Below are 22,791 nucleotides of genomic sequence, written 5' to 3' on the forward strand. Positions count from 1 at the left end.
ACAGTTTTTTTTCTTTAGTTCATAATACAAACAATTTTAAAAATATGTCATTATTTTCTGGTCAAATTTGAGAGCTGCTTATCAATATGCTGAAATGGAGGGCGGGGGGAGAACAGTTTGAGTGTTTTACAGCCAAAATATAACCACCACAGCCTTTGCTACCTTTCCATAAGCTGACTCCTTTTTGGATATATGTCAATGCAATTTCTTTTATGACAGTAGAAAAAAATAATTCTCTTCGTGTTACCTCCAGGTGACCTTGGAGATGTTGCATGCTATTCTCTAGCCTCAAATCTTTCCGCCAAAGTAGAAAGGTGTTTCATGGTGGAGATCCTCTGTTTGGCAGGCCTACCTTGATATTTTGACACTAACCTTTGTGAGGAGAGGTTTTTTTCCCTATGCAGAAAATGAGTCATTAGTATCAGAAAAAAAGAAAACGGCCTTAAAATGTATTTGACTGAAAACTGTGCTCTGAAAACATGTTTTTCTTTTTGTGTGGGAGTTTATGTAGGTGTTTCTGGCCCAAACATTTTTGACATCCTGATAACCCGCAGGATGGGAAATGCTGCTTCTGAAAGAAATGCATTGTGGAATGCAGAGAATGCCCTATTCAGGTCTTAAGTAGCACCATCTGTGTGTCTCTTAAAAACGTGGGTGCCTTGAAAAGCTTTGTCTCTGAGAGAAAACTTGGCTTCCTACTTGCCACCTAACAGCGGTAATGCTGTATGAGGCATTTATCCTCAGGCCCTCCAATGTGGACCTTGAAGGGGCTGCCTTAAGGAGGGGGCAAGTTCCACCTAGTTGCTGAAATCTTAGGAATAGGAATGTGCTGCCTGATAAAGAAGGCAAAATCCCAGCTGTCAAAGCAAGATTTCCAAATTAAAGTGGACAGGGACCTTCTTCGTTTGCATATAAATAGGTCAAAATAATCACCAACAGGCAGGAAGAGTGCCTACATGGCCACAGCTGAGAATTTTAAAAAACCTATCTTGCCTTCTTTTGTCCTTTTGAATATGGTGAGGGTCAGAGGAGACAAGATGGAAAAGTTGAGTGTTATTCTAGGAATTATCCCAGATCTTCCAAGGATGCTGCTACTATTGCATTGCTCAAAGTAGTTTTCATTTGTAATTTAAGACGTTTAATGCATATTTCAACCAGTCTTGTATCACAGTCAAATCTCCCAAAGAAGTAGCTTTAAAAGTTATTTTAAAATAGCATGTGCATAGATATTAATAAAATGTAATTATAATTAATACTTCTTTTTCTACTTCCGCCTTAAAAATTCAATTTCTTATTAAAACAGTTTAGCAGTCCCTAAAACCTAAGGATCACAGATAATATATGATGTTTATTGTACGCATTCTTATTTTTTAATTTGAAAAGTTGTAGGTATCCCCAGAACATATTCAGAACAACTAGCTTTCCTGAATGTAAATTCAGTAAACAGAACCTAACCATCCTCAATGAAGAAAGCAAGTCACTTCCAACTTCTGACAGTAAGATCCTGGGTAGAATTTACGACATGATGAATCTTGGTTTTGTTATTAAGACATAATAACGTCTCTCCTTTTGTCTGTTTGGATTAGAAACACTTTGAACAATTCTTCCTTGATTAATCCCAAGAGCTCCAGGTCTCTCTGTTTGCACACTAGGTTGGAACCCCTCAGTGAGGGCTGCTCTCACAGAGTTGGCCTGCCCTCCCAATTAGAGCCTGCGCTTCCCCAGGCACATGGTGTCTGTATTGTTCATGTCCTTTGAAGCGTTGCACAGTATTTAGTGGGGTACTTAGCACACAGCAGGCGCGCCATGTTGCCAATGACCGGCATTTACACACTTCCCACACAGACTGGCAAATGGAGAGTTGTTACATAGCCACGTTTTGCTCCTCTCACTCAGTCTGGATATTTGTTGGAGCCATTAAGCTTGGATTTTCACTCCTTAACTCTCTATCAACAGAATGCCCAGATCATAAACTTCGTCATTTGGGATAAGGCAATAAGAATTACTCTAGACCTCAGTTTTCTTGTCTATAAAATGAAGGGGTTGACAGAATGATTTCTAAGCATTCTCTTACGTTAAAAATCTAGAATTTCATGATATCTAGTGTCTTACCAGACACCTATCTTAACCTGGATGTCATGGTATATTTAATTTATCAGTCCAAACGCCTTTTCCCTCCAGCGTCTCATCCTTGTCCTTATTTCCTTTGAAAGAATTGAAAGCTTTTTGCTGTTCAAATCCCTGTTCTCACTGTGGTCATATCTGCTCGGATGCATGGCCCTCCAACTTCCAAGTGCACTATCTTTCCAGTTATACATACTTCCTTCCTGCTAACACATAGACTATCTTATTCAAAACATTAGGACTTCTTTCAATACCTTATTAATTTTTTTGTATATAGTTTCTTTCCCATGCAGACCTACTATACACATTGCTGCTGGGCCACATTTCCAAATGATTGTATCATTTCCTTCTGTGGGATTCTATTCACTGCATAAATAAGTCGATAAATATTTGTATCTACCATCCTTTGTAACAATATCCCAGACTATCTTGCCAGGTATTTGCCTCCTCTTCCCAATATGTTTCCTGTGCTCCAGAGAAATAGTGCACCACCAAATTTCCTTAGTCCAGGCCTCTACTTATGCCATTTACTCTGCCTGAAGCTTTCTATCAAATCTGCCCCTCAGATTTTGTCCATCCTATAGCTGTATCTCATTGGACATTTTTCCATAAAAAATTCTGATTCTCCTAATCATATGTGATCATGATCCCTTTTTAATTGCCACAATATTTTATGTGCTTCTATTATTATCTTCCTTATGAGAATTTGTGTTCTTAGCTCTCTTAAAAGCTTATAAATACCCTAAGTACTGTCACTGTGTCATATTCATCTTGTTATTCTTTGGGAATTCTTTCTTTCTTAGTATCATGTTCATAGAAACTCAGGAAGGATTGGTTGAAGAATATTGAATTTGTTTAACCAGGAGGTATGAATGATTATTTGGTGGCAAGCTATGGAAACTCACTTAAAATATCTCAGGCAAAGAAAAATTTTCTGCAAAGGACTATGTCATAGATCCTAAGGGCAGACACATTTCTCTGCTTCCCACAGTGTATATGTTTTATTATTGCCTCTCTCTCTCTCTTTCTGTTTTTTTTTCTCTCTCCCTCAAGACTATCACTGTCTCTGTTCCCAGGATAATATAGCCTGAGTGATGGCCTCCTTGCTCAGATCTCCAGCAGAGGTTAGCTAGAGTCTCTGAGTCCCAAACCAAATTCTCAGAAAGAAATTTGATTAGTTCCTCAGTTTAGGTGTCTGACCTTGACCCAATAAACTTTGAACAGGGGACATAGCCTACACAGCAAGCCACCCTCTCATTAAGAGCATTTGAGGCAAACTCTGAGAAGGGCACAGAGACAGGGCAGTAGATCAATATTAATTATCAGAGAAAGGGACACAGACTGGCACATACCCTAAGAATCAGTCTACTGTTGAGGAATCTAAATTTGACCCTGTACATATATAGGCTTTCATCATTATTCTAAACTTCATATAGACCTGTAAAGAGACTGCAGTGCTTTTATTGTCCATGTGACTTTCTGGACCTTTATTTCTTATTCTCCATGGAAGCATTGTATCATTGTCCCCAGTTATTTGCTGTAGTTAAACCATAAGGTTTAATAAGAGGAAGGTCAGACTCTACAAGAATTATAGGTATGGCTGTTTGTACATGGTACTGTCTGAAGTCAAACAGATAAATATCCACTTAAGTTTTAGGGAGAATTGTACTATCAAAAGAGCTATCAACCTGGAATGCAATAGACTCTTGACTGTTTGAGATTAAAACCAACTTTGCGGTCCCAACTTTCACAGTAGGAATCAGGCAGAGAAAGCTACACAACCAGCTCCCAAAGGCACATTTCCAACATTGTCATCGTATATGGCCAGAATCATCATGAAAAAGAGCGACCCTCTTGGAGAGTGAAGCCAAGACCCCATGGAGTAAATGGTAGGGAGCTCCTGGAAGGGAGCAGACCAAGAGCTTAATCAAGGAACATTCCCTGTGCCCAGGAAGGTGGTACTTGAAAAGTCTGACCAGCAAGACCTCAGAATTGCTGTAGCCCAGTGACTGCTGTGTGTCACCAACCTTTCTGCTTTCTCAGTGAGACAATTTCTTATGGTTATTCTATCCCTTATTCAACTATCGTGTATTGTGACAGGGCGTGGGCAGGTGACTTATTTTAACTTTGTAGGCTCTGGATCAAAAAACCCCCACCTTTCCCCGATTTAGATGAAATCATCAAATGTTAGATAGTGAGCCTCTTGCTGTGATTGGATTGGAGTGGACTTTATAGTCTCTCTCTTGGAGAGAGGGAACATGTATTTCATTCAAGGAAGGTACAGAAATAAACATTTGTGACTAGAGGATATAGTAAATCATGAAAGGTAAGTCAGGTGAGAAAAGTTATATTGTTCCAAATTATTGGCTGCCTCCTCACCTTGTTAAGAAGGTAATATCTCTCGATGTTTGGCTGTTGGGCTTGGCTGTGTGACTTGTTTAAATCAATGAAACCAGAGTGGAATCAAGCACAGAAGATTGACGTGGCATCTCATGGGTCTACCATTGGTCCTTTTTCTCTGGCACAAAAGCTCATGTCCTGGATAGGAGCTTCTCCTTCATTTGGGGTCCTGAAATGAAAACACCGTGGAACATAGCCATTGTCAATCTGTGTAGGGCTAGTAATATGAGTGAGAAGTAATAAACATTAGTTGCTGTAAGCCACTGAGCTTTGAGGATTTGTGCTACTGAAGCATAAAAGTTGACGAGCGCAACTTGGCTCATGAAGCAGTTTATTAAATAGTTTACAAACGTGAACTCTCTTTTAGATTTGCCACTTTAAGGAGTGCTTAAGCTCTGAAAATCCTAAGAGATGAAATAAAAAAGTCACTTGTAGCTTGCAGTTTCATTTATTTCTTCCTCTTTCCTTCATTGCTTTGTTTCTCCTTCCCTCCCTTCTTTCCTTTTTTCAAGTAGTGGTATCATTTAAAAAAAAAAAAATCTCAGAACTCCCATTGTGGCTCAGCAGTAATGAACCTGACTAGTGTCCATGAGGATGTGGGTTTGATCCCTGGCCTTGCTCAGTGGGTTGGGGATCTGGTGTTGCCGTGGTGTAGGTCTCAGACACGACTTGGACTCCCCCTTGCTATGGCTGTGGTATAGGCCGGCAGATGCAGCTTCAATTTGACCTCTAGCCTGGGAACTTCCATATCCCACAGGTGAGGCCCTAAAAAAACAAAAAACAAAACAAAAACTCACTAAGAGGATCAATATATAAATACCTCATAGTTGAACTATTCTGGGAGAGGAGGAAGAGAGTGGGGGAAGCAAAGGCTAAACATTTCTCCCTTATCTCCTCCCAGTCCTCTCCCTACACTTGATATGCTTCCTGTGCACCCTTTAGGTCCTGTCAGGGCAGAATAAAAGAGCTTTAAGGTCCAAAGAAAGAAAGTAATGAGCACAGGGCCTTACAGCTTGTGTGTGTGTGTGTGTGTGTGTGTGTGTGTGTGTGTGCGTGTGTGCGCGCGCGCACGTGCCAGGTGGGAGGCCATGCAGTGAGGTGGACTTTGGAACAAGACAGATATGGGTTGAATCTCTGCTCTGCTACTGATTAAATGTGACCGCAGGCTGCCTCTTCAATGTTTCCAGGTCTTTTTCCATCTGTAAAATGGGGACAATGAACCCTGCCTCATACAGCTACTGAGAAGATTCAGTGCAGCACCAGGTTTGCACGACAGATATTATTTGCTCCTTGTTATTGATCCTGTTCTTTCTCCAACACACAACACAAGATTCTTTGTCAGAATCTTGGAAATTTTATCAAAAATATATTTGCAGTACCTAATTCCTCCTCCTATTTCATAAGGGCAAACACTGGCTTGTTCACATTGCTAGAACTAGAACCTGGGCCTCCTGTTCTCCATATGTATCAAACTGCTGCTGAGTTTCTAAAGGTCCCTGGATTCAGAGTTGCATGAACTGTCAGTGTAGTTCCTGAAAGGTCCTCCTTATGTTGGAGTGAATGATGGGTAGGTCTCATTTTGCTTCATTCCTCTGACATTCAGGACTGAAATGTTTCCACTGAGCCTGGCAGAATCTAGCAAAGCATATCAGAAACTGAGAAAACTGTACTTTTGGGTTCCATCTGTAATTGGTTTTGAAGTACCATAAAGTGCTAGTGTGAAAAAGCCAGTTCCCCATTTCCCTGAAGATGTTTCCTGCCCAAATGACAGACAGTCATTTGTTATGGTGCTATAACATGAGAGAACTGAGACCAGCGACTCAAAGGATAGCCACCACATCTCTTCTCCGGGGTAAAAGAAATGGATGTGACTTCAGCATCAAAGATTGCCCTGCCAGCAGCAAGAGGGCCTGAGAAAGAAACCTGTGAGCATTGCAGCTCTGCTTGTCAGTTTTATTAAAAGGGCATGTGGCTTGCATGACTTAGATCCCAGGTGTATCCCTGAGCTTCAAGGCTACTTAGTCATGTAACAGCAAGATTTTACTTTCAAGGCAGGAAGCAAAGGCATTTGGGTGTGACCAATTAGTCATTACCCTAGCATGTCCCAGCTTGCCAGCCCTCTGGGGCTAGGAAGTTTGCTTAGAATAAAACCACTAACACTGCAAATTCTTTAAAAGATGCACCCTCAGCCTGCAAGGTCTTGGCATTTTTTTCTCCATGGGACTAAGCCCAGTGCTCAGAAAGCCAGCAAGGCACTGGGCTACATGCTCTCCTGAAAGACTTAACACGTCAACAAGAAGATATGTGGGTCTTTTCTTCCGGTTTTATTTCAGCCTATTCCAATACTGAAATGGGATTGAGAATCTGACATGGAAATACATGGTCCTTAATTATTTTAGTCCATTCTGAAAGCCAGCCGGAATCCTGATAACTCGTTGGTTGGTGATCTAGAGGGAGTGATATGTTTGCATCTCCAGCCCCTAGAGCAGAGCCATGACACTGGGCGTGGGGTGAGATGGTGCAGGGTGGTGCCCGTGCTAGTTTAAGTCATATGAGTGGCATCATATGTTCCTCTTTCCTGAGACCTTGCTGTCATCTCCAATGACAAATGGCTTCCCCCAGATTATCTGTCATCTCACCTTTGTCTTCTGTGGATGAGGAGACTTTCTTTAGAGTTCCAGGCTGTGGCAAAGAGATGTGAATGTTGCCAAGTGCTGCATTACAAGCAGGTAACAGTGCTTCCAGAGAAAGCCTTGTAAGTTTGGAGGAGTTCCAGTACTCTTTTGTTTAACTTTACTATTCAACCTTCCTCACTAAGTTTTTGTCTTCTCTTTGGGAAAAGTGGGAAAATATCTATACCTCATTACTGGTTCTATCTGTTATACAGTGGGCGTTTACTGACAGTTAGTTCCTTTCACACTCCTTAAATGACTGAAGTGATTATGGAAGACTCAGCTTAACAGATTTTGGAAGGTACCCCATAACCACTTATTTTTAGATTGTCTTTCTTTTTTTATTGTCTTTGCCTTTTTTAACTTCAGCACTATTTTATAAAATACTTATACTTCTATATGCTTTAAAATATTCTTTCAGAGTTCCTGTGGTGGCCCAGTGGGTAAAGGGTCCAACAAAGTATCTGTGAGGATGTGGGTTCAATCCTGGCCTTGTTCAGTAGGTTAAGGACCTGGCATTGCTACAAGCTGTGGCATAGGTCACAGATGTGGCTCAGATTCACCACTGCTGTGGCTGTGGTGTAACCCAGCAGCTGCAGCTCCAATTCCATTCAACCCCTTGCCTGGGAACTTCCATATGCCGCAGGTGTGGCTGTAAAAAGAAAAAAAAAAAGAAAAAGAGTATTCTTTCATATAGCAAAATTTGCTCTCATAATATACTGCAGTTCCATTGTGTAGTGGCTCTAAGTGTGAGTTCATTAATACCTACAGCCCAGAGGATGTGAAATTTCTGGCTCTTTTACCTGAGTGCCTTTTTGTGTTATATCTATTAGTGCAGGGATGTGGGATTTAGGCAGCTGCAGGCTTAGTGTGCAAGACATCGCAGTGGAAGATAATAGGGACCACGGGCCACATGGTATTGCCCATAGTCTAGAGTTTCAGCGAAATTGAGTGTCTCAGTGTGCGCACTGGAGAACAATGACAGTCACTTAGGTTTGTTTATTTGTTTGTTTGTTTTCAAAAAAATCTTAGTTCCATGAACATTTTATGTTAAAATAGTCTCCATGGATTCTGACTTTCCTTTTTCACAACTAATGTGATTCTTGTGAATAAAGTTTGGGAAAGACTACTTACTTCATATTGATTTTAAAAATGAGGATCCATTTATTAATTTCCTAAATGAATGGGCTGCCTGCCTTTGGCTAACAAAATAGGGTCGTACCTGATTCTCCATGTAAAGTAGGGTTATGCCAGACAAAATAAGAATTTACTTGCTAAACATGGTATGTTTTCCTGGCATTTCAGATTTATTCAAGAATTTTGGAGAAAAGTGAAGAAATTAACAAAATATTTTAAATTTTTATAAATGAATATATAATGGAGCAGAATATATGGTTCACGTGGCTTAAATAAAATGACTTCAAAGAAATAAAAAAACTTGTGGCAAGTTTTTTTAGACCTCTCCCCAAACCCCCCAGTATGGCCATTCCTTACCTTCCTCCTGTTAAGAAAAAGAATAGGATCCACTTTTTTAAAAAAATTTTAATTGTTATTTCCCCCAACACACTTTTTTTTCCCACTGTACCACATGGGGACCCAGTTACACATACATGTATATATTATTTTTTCTCCCATTGTTGTGCTGTGTTGTAAGTATCTAGACATAGTTTTCAGTGCTACACAGCAGGATCTCATTGTTAATCCATTCCAAAAGCAATAATTTGCATCTGTTAACCCCAGTCAGAATGTCCATCATTAATAATAAGTCCACAAATAACAAATGCTGGAGGGGATGTGGAGAAAAGGGAACCCTCCTGCACTGTTGGTGGGAATGTAAGCTGGTATAGCCACTGTGGAGAACAGTATGGAGGAACCTTAGAAATCTATACATGGAACTACCATATGATCCAGCAATCCCACTCTTTGGCATATGAAAACTTTCCTTAAAAAGGACACATGCACCCGCATGTTCATTGCGGCTCTGTTCACACAATAGCCAAGACGAGGATCCACTTTTGTGGGGGATTGAAATGACAGCTTCAGGAGAAATAACAGCAAATAATTTTTGAAATTTACAGTATCTAAAGATATTTCTACACTCCTCACTTATTAGAAAAACAAATATCAAGTCCCTAACTCAAGAACAGGTTTTTAAAATTTAACTTTTAGAGTATGCCTGGGAGGCAGTGAGATTCAATCCTGTATCATTTGTTCTACACCTGTCACTCTTCCCAAGGCACCTGGGTTCCTGCAGACGATTTTGATGATGTGTGGGGTCTTCATTTAAAACTGGAAGCCTCCTCTCTCTTCAACTGGTAATCCTTCACCAAGTTTTTGGAGTCTTCTAAATAACTTTAAATGGTTTCCCTTCATTTTGAAGAGATCATATTATATGCGTATCTGAAGTCTCTCCACATTCAGTTTCTTTCTTTCTTTTTTTTTTTTTTTTTTTTTTACATGTACCACATCTTTTTTATTTCTTTCAGTATCTGATGTGTTGGGCACATAGTAGATATCTTGTAAAATAATGATTACCCTATTAAAATACATAGCTTTAAAAATATCAGCTTAATGCTTTTTTAAAATTTAATGTTTAGGAACCTCTAGTAAAAAAAAAACATTAAAAATCTTTCACATATCTAGATGTATCACAATCAGACAGTTTACAAAGTGAAAGGAAATTTCATCCATTCATTTTTAGATGGATCTGGTGCACTGTTGCACAGCCTGCAGACTTTTTTTTCTTTTTTTTCTTCCTTTCTTTCTCTCTCTTCTTTTCTTTCTTCTTTTTTTCTGTACTATAAAACTACTGTAAACAACATGGACCTAGGTAATTTTCCCAGATTTTTTTTTTTTTACTTATACAGTATTTTTAAGAAATATTCACTGATTATTTCTCAAACAGATGTATCAGGTCAATATTATGTTTAGCATATGAGAAAACTTCACATGGTCTAGCTTGTCTAAGCCAGTTAAGATGTAGGAAACAGAACTGGTTTATAATTCACTAATCGATTCTGGTGCAATTCTGAATCCACACACACTAAATCGCCCCAAAATAAACAAATGGCTTACTATATTCTCTAGCAAAGTTAACTGGAAATGTGAATCTAGAAATATATTTGGAGTTTTTGAACAAAAATGTGTTATTAATGTAGCAATTTAATGCCATCTTTTCACTATTAAGGCATGAAAAATGTAATTTTAAAGTTTCCATCTCCAATTTTGGCTAAGTCAAACTTCAGACTCATATCTTAATGAAGGCTCATCCTCCCCCAAATTGCGTTTGTGTTTAGGAAGTGTTCTCTCTCATAGTCACCCCCCATTTTCAGTGGCCAGGTATTTGGAGAAACAAGGAGGAAGATACCAAAAACAGAAAGGAATTAAAACTTGTTTTCTGGGATTTCCCATTGTGGCTCAGCAGATTAAGAACCTGACTAGCATCCACGAGGATGCAGGCTCAATCCCTGGCCTCACTCAGTGGGCCGAGGATCTGGCGCTGCTGCGAGCCACGGTTGAGGTGGCAGACACAGCTCAGATCCCTTGCTGCTGTGGCCGCGGTGTAGGTGTTCTGATTCAGCCCCTAGCCTAGGAACTCCCACACTTTCAGTTTCTATCACCTGCACAGCACAACTCAGACCATATGATATAACATAGGTGCCATGTCTCCTCCCTTCCCTTTCCAGGCTCACTTTCCATCAGTGTCGCATATGTCCCCATTCTGATCCTCTAACTGTACTAAACCACTTGCAGAGCTTCAAGTGTGCTGTGCACTTTCATGGCACTGTACCATCACATGCCCACTGGTACCCTTTCCTTACAGCTCAAATTGCCTTCTTTCTGAAGACTTTTTGAGGCCATGCTCCCACCCATAGCTATTAATAAGTAACTCTCATTATCTTGTCCCCAAAATACTGTAAAAACGACTATTTCACAGAAATCAACACTTTGTATTCTAAGTATTTAGTACTAAGTAATGCCTTTGCTACTGAAAGTCTCTGGAAGGCATTATTACATAGAATTCACTTTTCCATCTTTAATAGTAAGTCCAAAGATTAGCATCTGATTATTAGACAAATGCAAATCAAAACTACCATGAGATACTGTCTCACTTCAGTCAGAATGGCCATCATTAATAAGTCCACAAGTAACAAATGCTGGAGAGGGTGTGGAGAAAAGGGAACCCTCCTGCCCTGGTGGTGGGAATGTAAGCTAGTACAACCACTATGGAGATCAGTATGGAGGTACCTTAGAAAACTACACATAGAACTACCATATGACCCAGCAATCCCACTCTTGGGCATATATCCCAACAAAACTTTCCTTGAAAAAGACACATGCACCTGCATGTTCATTGCAGCACTATTCACAAAGCCAAGATGTGGAAATAACCGAAATGTCCATCAACAGGCGACTGGATTCGGAAGATGTGGTAGATATACACAATGGAATACTATTCAGCCATAAAAAAAGAATGACATAATGCCATTTGCAGCAACATGGATGGACCTAGAGACTCTCATCCTGAGTGAAGTAAGTCAGAAAGAGACAGACAAATACCATATGATATCACTTATATCTGGAATCTAATATAAGGCACAATTTCTTTTCCTTTCCACAGAAACGAAAATCATGAACTTGGAGGGTAGACTTGTGGTTGCCAAGGAGGAGGGGGAGGGAGTGGGATGGATGGGGTCCTTTGGGTTAACAGATGCACATTATTGCCTTTGGAATGGATTAGCAATGAGATCCTGCTGTGTAGCACTGGGAACTATGTCTAGTCACTTATGATGGAGCATGATAATGTGAGAAAATAGAATGTGTACATGTTATGTATAACTGGGTCACCATGCTGTAAAGTAGAAAAAAAATTGTATTGGGGGAATAACTATTAAAAATTACTTAAAAGAAATAAAATAATAGATGCCAAAAAACACTGATTTAAGAAAAATTGAAACATGCTCATTGTTTTAAATCTACACGTAGAAAGAAATAGAATGTCATGGTGTTAAAATAATAGGCAGACATGGTCTTTTGAAAGCAGACCAACTTAGGTTTTAATTTTACGTTTCTGAATGCTAGCTTTGTCATTTGAGCAACTTAACCTTTCTGAGACTTCTTCCTCATATGAATTTTTTTTAAATAATACATGCTTCATAGGCTTAGCGTGAAGATAACATATTTTTTAAAAGCTAGCATTATATTTGCCACAATAGTCAATAAATGTTATTTCCTTCCTTCCCCTTTCCAAAGGCTTGAATAGAAAAAGTGTTTGTTTAATCTCAAGTCAACCAGAAAATTAAATTAAATGGAAACCCAAACCCCCAACTCTCTAAACATTGTAGTTAATTGTTATTACTATGTATGTTCTGATAAACAACAAAGGCCCGGTGTCTGTGTTTGCGCTGACATCGATTTGGAACTAAGTCCTAGACCAAAATTCTTTACAATACACATGAGCATCCTTATCCACCATCCAGAAAACTTCCCATATTTTCTGTAATCTGGCCTAGATCCCAGAGCTCACAAGATAGGTACAGTAATTAAGCCTGTCAGAAATCTGTAACATTTCAACTCTATCCGTGTAAAAATGACCTTGCACAGCTGGTTTGGTAACTGTGATACACTGGGAAATTTCTTCATCCAACATGTTTCCAAACCCACTTCCACCCGTGGGGACAGGAAGAGCCAGTCAGAACGGAATGACATTAATCTTGACCGTGTGGGAACCCCAAGCAGTTCCGAATTGGAAATTTTCCACACACAGGCACTTAAATTATCTTGCTTATGGGTTAACATAGGCTGTTTGGGCTTCTTTCATTTTCAAATAGACAGACTTTACCTTTTCAAAAGGATAAATTGCCAAGGATTTTCTGACCATGTTAGTTTTCTTGATGGGGTTGGAAACTTGTGTGAGAACTTGAGACAAGTAGGACCCATGTGAAACGCAAGCTCTGGGCTCTGAAACTTATTTGGAAAGATAAACACTAAAGCCTTTAGGCATCCAGTGAAATGTAACTTGGTGGGATTGTTTGCTGCTAATGAGCCTTTATTTCAAAGAAATCACACGGAATCTTTTTGCACATGAGGATTATGAACAATCTAGACCAACTATAAATTGTCCAAAACTTGCTAAGATTTTTTTTTAATTTTTATTTATTTATTTTTTTTATTTTCCCACTGTACAGCAAGGGGATCAAGTTATCCTTATATGTATACATTACAATTACATTTTTTTTCTCCACCCTTTGTTCTGTTGCAACATGAGTATCTAGACAAAGTTCTCAATGCTATTCAGCAGGATCTCCTTGTAAATCTATTCTAGGTTGTGTCTGATAAGCCCAAGCTCCCGATCCCTCCCACTCCCTCCCCCTCCCATCAGGCAACCACAAGTCTCTTCTCCAAGTCCATGATTTTCTTTTCTGAGGAGATGTTCATTTGTGCTGGATATTAGATTCCAGTTATAAGTGATATCATATGGTATTTGCCTTTGTCGTTCTGGCTCATTTCACTCACTATGAGATTCTCTAGTTCCATCCATGTTGCTGCAAATGGCATTATGTCATCCTTTTTTATGGCTTAGTAGTATTCCATTGTGTATATATACCACCTCTTCCGAATCCAATCATCTATCGACAGACATTTGGGTTGTTTCCATGTCTTGGCTATTGTGAATAGTGCTGCAATGAACATGCAGGTGCATGTGTCTCTTTTAAGTAGAGCTTTGTCCGGATAGATGCCCAAGAGTGGGATTGCGGGGTCATATGGAAGTTCTATGTATAGATTTCTAAGGTATCTACAAACTGTTCTCCATAGTGGCTGTACCAGTTTACATTCCCACCAGCAGTGCAGGAGGGTTCCCTTTTCTCCAGAGCCCCTCCAGCACTTGTTATTTGTGGATTTATTAATGATGGCCATTCTGACTGGGGTGAGGTGTTATGTCATGGTAGTTTGGATTTGCATTTCTCTTATAATCAGCGATGTTGAGCATTTTTTCATGTGTTTGCTGGCCATCTGTATATCTTCTTTGGAGAAATGTCTATTCAGGTCTTTTGCCCATTTTTCCATTGATTGATTGGCTTTTTTGCTGTTGGGTTGTATAAGTTGCTTGTATATTCTAGAGATTAAGCCCTTGTCGGTTGCATCATTTGTAACTATTTTCTCCCATTCTGTAAGTTGTCTTTTTGTTTTCTTTTGGGTTTCCTTTGCTGTGCAAAAGCTTTTCAGTTTGATGAGGTCCCATGGGTTTATTTTTGCTCTAATTTCTATTGCTTTGGGAGACTGACCTGAGAAAATATTCATGATGTTGATGTCAGAGAGTGTTTTGCCTATGTTTTCTTCTAGGAGTTTGATGGTGTCCTGTTGTATATTTAAGTCTTTCAGCCATTTGGAGTTTATTTTTGTGCATGGTGTGAGGGTGTGTTCTAGTTTCATTGCTTTGCCTGCAGCTGTCCAGGTTTCCCAGCAATGCTTGCTGAATAGACTTTCTTTTTCCCATTTGATGTTCTTGCCTCCCTTGTCAAAGATTAATTGACCATAGGTGTCAGGGTTTATTTCCGGGTTTTCTATTCTGTTCCATTGGTCTGTCTGTCTGTTTTGGTACCAGTACCACACTGTTTTGATGACTGTGGCTTTGTAGTATTTCTTAAAGTCTGGGAGAGTGATGCCTCCTGCTTGGTTTTTGTTTCTCAGGATTGCTTTGGCGATTCTGGGTCTTTTGTTGTTCCATATAAATGTTTGGATTGTTTGTTGTAGTTCTGTGAAAAATGTCATGGGTCATTTGATAGGGATTGCATTGACTCTGTAGATTGCTTTGGGTAGGATGGCCATTTTTACAATATTGATTTTTCCAATCCAGGAACATGGGATATCTTTCCATTTCTTTACATCTTCTTTGATTTCTTTGATTAAAGTTTTATAGTTCTCGGCATATAGGTCCTTTACCTCTTTGGTCAGGTGTATTCCGAGGTATTTGATTTTGTGAGGTACAATTTTAAAAGGTATCATATTTTTGTATTCCTTTTCTAAAGTTTCATTGCTGGTACACAGAAATGCAACTGACTTCTGAATGTTAATCTTCTATCCTGCCACTTTGCTGAATTTATTGATCAGTTCAAGGAGTTCTGGGGTTGAGTCCTTAGGGTTTTCTATGTATAGTATCATGTCATCTGCATACAGTGACAGTTTGATCTCTTCTCTTCCTATATGGATGCCTTTTATTTCCTTTGTTTGTCTAATTGCTGTGGCTAAGACTTCCAAAACGATGTTGAAGAGCAGTGGTGAGAGTGGGCATCCCTGTCTTGTTCCAGATTGGAGTGAGAAGGCTTTCAGATTTTCCCCATGGAGTATTATATTTGCTGTGGGTTTATCATAAATGGCTTTGATTATGTTCAGGAATGTTCCCTCTATACCCACTTTGGCGAGGGTCTTGATCATGAATGGATGTTGAATTTTGTCAAATGTTTTTTCTGCGTTTATTGAGATGATCATATGATTTTTGACTTTTTTTTTTGTTAATGTGGTGTATGATGCTGATTGATTTGCGTATGTTGAACCATCCTAGTGAATCTGGGATGAACCCAACCTGGTCATGGTGTCTAATTTTTTTGGTATGTTGTTGGATTGGGTTGGCTAAGATTTTGTTGAGAATTTTTGCATCTATATTCATCAATGATATTGGGCGATAGTTTTCTTTTTTGGTGGTTTCTCTGTCTTGTTTTGGAATGAGGGTGATGGTGGCCTCATAGAATATCTTTGGGAGTATTCCTTCTTCTTCAACCTTTTGAAGGAGTTTAAGGAGGATGGGCACCAGCCACTATGGAGAAGAGTTTGGAGATACCTTAGAAATCTATACATAGAACTTCCATATGACCCCGCAATCCCACTCTTGGGCATCTATCCGGACAAAGCTCTACTTAAAAGAGACACATGCACCTGCATGTTCATTGCAGCACTATTCACAATAGCCAAGACATGGAAACAACCCAAATGTCTATCAACAGAGGAATGGATTCGGAAGAGGTGGTATATATACACAATGGAATACTACTAAGCCATAAAAAAGGATGATATAATGCCATTTGCAGCAACATGGATGGAACTAGAGAATCTCATAGTGAGTGAAATGAGCCAGAACGACAAAGGCAAATACCATATGATATCACTTATAACTGGAATCTAATATCCAGCACAAATGAACATCTCCTCAGAAAAGAAAATCATGGACTTGGAGAAGAGACTTGTGGTTGCCTGATGGGAGGGGGAGGGAGTGGGAGGGATCGGGAGCTTGGGCTTATCAGACACAACCTAGAATAGATTTACAAGGAGATCCTGCTGAATAGCATTGAGAACTTTGTCTAGATACTCATGTTGCAACAGAACAAAGGGTGGGGGAAAAACTGTAATTGCAATGTATACATGTAAGGATAACCTGACCCCCTTGCTGTACAGTGGGAAAATAAAAAAAAAAAGAATTTCAAAAAATAAATAAATAAATAAATAAATAAAAACCCTGTGATTTATATTATACTGTTTAAATTTCTTAATGAATACATATAGACACACAAACACTGACTGAAAGAGAGAAGTTGAGACTTAACACAATGTTAAGCAATTTGCCGGTGATTAAAAGAAGTAAAAATGGGGAAGTCAAATCTATTAGAGCTCTTCATCAAAACTCTGCAGGTCAGTAATGACACAATACTAGGCACACTGTTTCCTGAAAGAATTAATCATTGCATTATGATCAAATGATTTTGTTCCATTTGTATCACATGATGTTAAAGTAGCTATTAACTCTAAGAAATCAGGAAAATTGTACAAACGAAACAGCTGGAGTTTTCCCCTTCTGCTGAGAGGTGTGAAACATGGTGGCTGCTAGGGTATTATATTCACCGATCATCTACTCTGTGCCCAAATCATACTGAATACTCTGAGCAATAGAATTTGAACTTAAGACACTTTCCAAACCCAAAACAGTAATACAAATCAATTCTTTCACAACCTAACTGTGAAAGTAAGCCATAATCACCAGAAAGGCCAAATGAAGGTTGGAAAATGAACAAGTTTTCACACAAGATGAGAATTTAGAGAATGCCACGAGACAGAGAGCAAGTTCCATGAGGTTCTGGGAAGGTGAGACCTCTGTGGGTGGCATGCATGCGAAAAGATTTACAAAGGAAGTAAAACTGGAATTGGGGCTTGAAGGCAGGATGAAAGTGGGTGAGTCTGTAGAAAGCTGGGAGAGCATTTCAGCTGGAGTGACAGTGTGACCGAAAGCAGGGAGGTGGCGATGTGTGCTGCTGTTCAAAGAATCTTAGGTAGGACTGGTTTGGCTTGTGTGAAGGGCTGAGGTCAGTCTTAAGCAGAAATTGCATAATCCAAAGCCAGGGCAAGATGACAGGCCTTGGAATGTGTGGCATTTTCATGACTGTTGGGGTTGGTGGCCCAGGCAAGCCCAGGTTTCTATGAGCATGAGAATGGTGGCAGCCCTGCTACCACAGCCACGCCTTCCACCTTTGAAAACTGATCTTCAAATGCGAAAGTTCATCCTAACTGTTGGAAGGCTGCCCAGGGTCAGAACACCCAGGTCTGTCACATGACAGACACACAGTCAGCCTCCCGATCACATGTAACTCCAGTGACCTGGTGTGTCACTGAGGGCAGGATATTCACTTGTCACAAGCATGAGCTGTAGATGTGAAAATGGAAAAAGAGATTTATCTGGAAAGACCCTCCACTTGGGAGGGCAGGCCAAGGAGAGTATGATACCCCTTAAGTGGATCAAAGAGTGTCATGCTGATTTGGAGGAAGAACCATTCCAAGCGGTGGGGGTGGGGGGGGGGCATAGCTGAACTGGAGGGGGAGAAGCAGGGGATACACAAAACATCTTTCAGGAGCACAGACCCACCACCCGGGCAAAGCCTGATTGTTCATTTTGGAAAGAAGTACTCTTGAGCATTTAACAGAAGGTCCATTTCAAAGTTTAACTTTACAAAAAGATGCCACCATTTGCAATTAAAAGCACAAAACACAATACCACTTATTTGCACAAACTACCTGGAGTGAGTGTTGTTCTGAAATCCTGAAGTTGGGGAACTTTATGTTCTTGCATTGGTTAAACAAGACAATATTTCTCCATATTTTAACCGATTTTGCACATACAGACAGTGTCACTCAAAGTTGTCTGGGGGAGAAAAAGGGACTTAGAATGTAAATAGAGAGGAGCACTAACCACAGGATATTTTCTATACTGAACAAACACAAGAGAACAGTCAAAACATACCGCCCTGAGACTGCTCACATTGAGATATTTCAGTTTCAGTTGTGTGTGGGTTTTTGTGGTTGCGACAGTATATGAATCATGACTTGCAGAAAGTAAAAGTTTCTCTTTTATTTGGGAAAAGTGCTTTAAAATTCCTACAGGGAATTTAAATCTTAATATTGTCAAGTATTTCCCAGACTTCTACAGCCTATGGCTAAAAATGCAGACCCATTGATATTAATGTTTCAGTTTTGCTGGCTCATTATCCCATGTGTATAAATGGGGGCTGGCCTTAGAGAATTCTCCTCCCAATACCATCATGCTCTGTTCTCAGGGTATCTCCCACAAGGTCTCAGGGACAAATCCACACACAGTAGATGCTTGCACTCAAGCTTACTGCACGTGGCCACTTCAAATGTGCCAACGTGTCAATGAAAAATATCTTTCCTGCCTGCATGCCATCTCTTTGGGTCACCAAAGCCTTTAAAACCATCAAATTGCACTGGGTTCCCTTGAACTTTCCTAGTGCTAAAGGTAAAATGAAAAAAAAAAAAAAAAGCCACTCTTCCCAGGTCTGGACCTCCAGTTAGGGCTGTTTGAAGTCCAATTTTAATAAAGTCTTTGGTGTAAAAGTTCCTCTTGGACTCTGCCTGCAAAAAGCCTAAACATTAGTCTCTATGATGCAAGCAGGAGACAAATACAAACCCCTCCATTTCCTGTTTCTACCACAGGGACCTTAGCCCAAAACTTATTCCCAACAGCACCACCTCCCCACTGGGTACATCAACTCGTGAGGGAGGTTTATAGATCACCAGTTCTGCAGGCACAGTCAGAGGTTCTTTCCCAGTTTAGGTTTAACCAGTATGCCCCTGCTACTTGAGAATAGATGGACCTCAAGTAGCCTTAACTGTTCTCGAAGTATACACTCCATTTGCAACAGAGTAGAAACAAGTGTGCGTGCAGTCTCCCACAGCCCCTACCTTGGATATGTGCATGTCATCTTTGCTAAGAATAGAAGCCCATCCAGGGACCTGACAATGGAATCTTCACAAGGTCTAGGACAGCAGTTTGAGATCTCTATCCTCTGTACAGCCTTGAGAATGACTCAGGAAACCTGTTTCTCACACCTAGTCACTGATTGCTTGGTTTCTTCGACAATATGCCTAAAGAGTTGATCTTTTTAATGTTCATAGATTAGGCATTTTGGGTTACTCCTGGTACTAAAATTCTATCATTCTGTTAGTCTGGAAGCTTTGTATAAAGCTCTGCCCACTTTTAACACTTTCCTGCAGGGGATCAAAATGCTTTCACTGGAAAAGGTTAAAACAGAGTCTACCAAAGATAAAGCATCAATAAACAGAAACCTTGCCAGCATAAAGCCGGTAAAATGGTTGATATCTAAGGGACAATCACTTCTTTAAACATGAAAAACAGGGTCCTGCCAGAAATTCAGCATCCGCATTTTTGTGGTTTTCTTGCTCACAGATTATTATCTTTGGATGCTCCTCAGGTGGGTGGTCCCTTGTGTCTAATGGACACTGTTGATTCTACAGTAGGGCTTAACTTAAAATAACTACAGGTTTGGTATTTTCTGGCACTTATTGCAGATTTCCTTTCCTAAACACCTCCCTGTTTCACTTAAGCTCCAAAGGAAGTTTGGAGTCCTACTGGCAAATCTCCTCCCTTTTAACCAGGAAATTGCTGAGTAGCCATCTGAAGAGAATTAAAGCAAAATATCAAAGCAGCAGGGCAACTACCTAACACCTTGTTCTCATAGTTTCAAAGAACAGACATGTTCTTTACTTTGTCTGGACCCTGAGAAGAATTTTAGATACTAATCTGAATGAACTAAGATCATTTCCAGTCCCCTGAAAGTTCAAGTAGACCAAACTTAGGTGGAGAAAAAATCACCATAAACTTTTTTTTTAAATCATCTTAACATGTATTCTCAATGTATCAGATAATTGAATTGTGAATGAGAGTTGACAGCCCCATTCTAATATAGGGGTTTGCAAACTGCAGCCCAAACTGGCCCAGACTGTGGTTGCTACCTGTTTTCGTAAATAAAATTTTATTGGAATTCAGCTATGCCTATTCGTTTATAAATTACCTGTGGCTAAGTTCACATTCAACCAGAGTTGAACAGTTTTGACAGGCTAAATGTACACAAAATCTAAAATAGTTGCTGCATGACCCTTTACAGAAAAGGTTTACAGACCCCTTCAATCCATTTGGGGGTTAGCAAAAAATCCAAAGGCTGCAGTTTTGAGAACTCTGACCTCTCAACAACATTTAATTACATTATTTGTATTTAGAACAGTGTCACTCAAGCTGAGTTTCCTATAGTACTTGCTAGATATGCAGAATGTTACCAGATCTAACAAAAGAAAAAGAAAGTTGTGGTCCAAAAAATTTGGTAAATACTGGAATAAACCAAGTGAAACAGATTTCTTTTTGGCAGCCTTTTTCAGGTCATTCAATGTGCTAATATAGATGGTAAGTTTATAAAAACAGGTAATATGATACAGAATTCCTAGTCACTTGGCCTTAGCAAATCTTCTTTTTCCTGGGCCATGTCAGAGAATTAAGGTTCAAGGACATACCATGGGGAAAATGACTTGTTTAGAGCTGGCAAGTCTGATAGTTCTGTATGAGCTATAAAAAGAATAAGTTGGCTGACAGAAGAAAGGTAGGTACCATAACATACCTTTGGTAACCCAAAACTACTTTGGATTCACATAAAATTTAACTCTTTCAGTAGCAGCTAGCTCCTCGCTCAAAATGTATTAGGGACAATGCTATGTTGATGACATTGCTATGACAACAGAGCGGAAGAGAACTCCATGCACACTTTCACTCAAACTCAGCCAAATTCTCAGGCCCTTTCTTCATCTCTAGAATTTTAGAAAATCAAAAAGTCTATGAACGAGTGTTCAAATCTTGGTCTCCAATGAATGGAGATTCCTTCTGACCAGCCAGCACTTAGTATGGGAAGGTTCTGTGGGCGTCGAGAGGTCTAGGAAAGCCTTGCATATCCTTTGGGGACATTGCAAGAAACAATGGAAAAGTTCCTGAATATCGGGAAATGTTTTCTCAAGATCAAGAGATGTATTGGTATGTGGGAGAGATTCCAAAGCAGCTGTATTGCCCGAAACATTTCAAATTTGACTGCCAGATGCCAGAGCCAATTTTGTGGAAAGGCAATTTCAGTTCAGTGTCCCGGGCTGCCTAAGTAATGCAAGACCAGTGAAACTGATTTTGTTTCCAAAGGTAGGGTCTTTTTTCTTTTTTAAAAAACTGCCAAACATATTTTTAAAATTCCTACTGCTATTGTTACGTATTTGCCTAACTAAGGATGTTCTTGATAATAAGCCAGGTATTTGTTCACAGTAGTCAAGCTAGACTTGGAAACCAAACAGTTTCTCTGAAGTCCAAAGATTGGGCAGCTCGAGTGACTTCCACTCCAGACGGTGCTATGAACTGCGTGCTTGCTTGCAGGAAGAGAGCTTTCATCTGGCTGATGGATCTACAGTCATCCAGGTCTGAGAGGGAAAGCCATTCTTACTCAGCACAGAGAGGGTAAGAGGCAGAGTAATTAAATGGCAGATCACAACTGATAGAAAATTGTAAGGTTTTCCAGCACCTCACCTTGTGAACATGTACAAACATGCACAGGAGACAGGCCCCACTCACGGATCCTCTGTCTAATGTCTTTATCACGGTGATCACTACATAGCACTTCCTGGCTGGATGCTACAAGGAGCCTTCCGTATGATTGACACTCAGAACTTCAAACCAACATATAGGATAGTTTGGGAGGAACCAAAATAATATCAACAAATAATTCTTAGCCAGATTCATTATCAATATTAATTGTAACATAACCTCTAATTTTTGAATTTGAAGCAGACCACTGTTGACAGCGCATTTGTTATCTTGTTAATCCTAATAGTAACCTGTAAAGTAAGGGTTATTAACCTTATTTTGCACAAGAGGAAAGAGAGACTGGTTGCTGTGCCTTAGGTCATAATATAATACAAATCCAAGTCTGTCTGGTCTAAGACCTAAAATCTGTTGCTTATGTTTTATGTAGTGACTCTTACTTATGTTCAAGTGTCTCCCCAGTAAGAAAACCCTACGGTTCAGAAGAATCAATGCTTGTCGATTAGAATATTCATTTAGCAAATATTTATGAAGGGCCTGCTCTGCATCAGGCAATGTGCTTGGTGTTGGAGAGGCAGCACTGAACACAGAAGCCAAACATCCCTGGAGCCTTCAATAGTGGGGAGGGACAGATGCTTAAAAAGAAATTATTATTAAATATAATATAAT

General features: G+C 39.7%; 1 long non-coding RNA gene across 6 annotated transcripts in view; it reads right to left on the reverse strand.

Annotated features, from left to right (window-relative positions):
- The window catches only part of LOC102159998 (uncharacterized), a 749,988-nt gene that overhangs the window by 377,471 nt on the left and 349,726 nt on the right, over nt 1-22,791 (reverse strand). For all 6 annotated transcript variants that reach the window (XR_014829074.1, XR_014829069.1, XR_014829057.1 and 3 more), the window contains one exon: nt 4,504-4,693. This is a non-coding gene — a long non-coding RNA (uncharacterized LOC102159998). The remainder of the gene's footprint in view (nt 1-4,503; nt 4,694-22,791) is intronic.

The sequence above is a fragment of the Sus scrofa genome, chromosome 15 (assembly GCF_054392235.1).
Source record: "Sus scrofa isolate SSC_HxYL_T2T_F1_AM1 chromosome 15, Sscrofa_HxYL_maternal_Yorkshire_Landrace_v2.0, whole genome shotgun sequence".
Lineage (NCBI taxonomy): Eukaryota > Metazoa > Chordata > Mammalia > Artiodactyla > Suidae > Sus > Sus scrofa.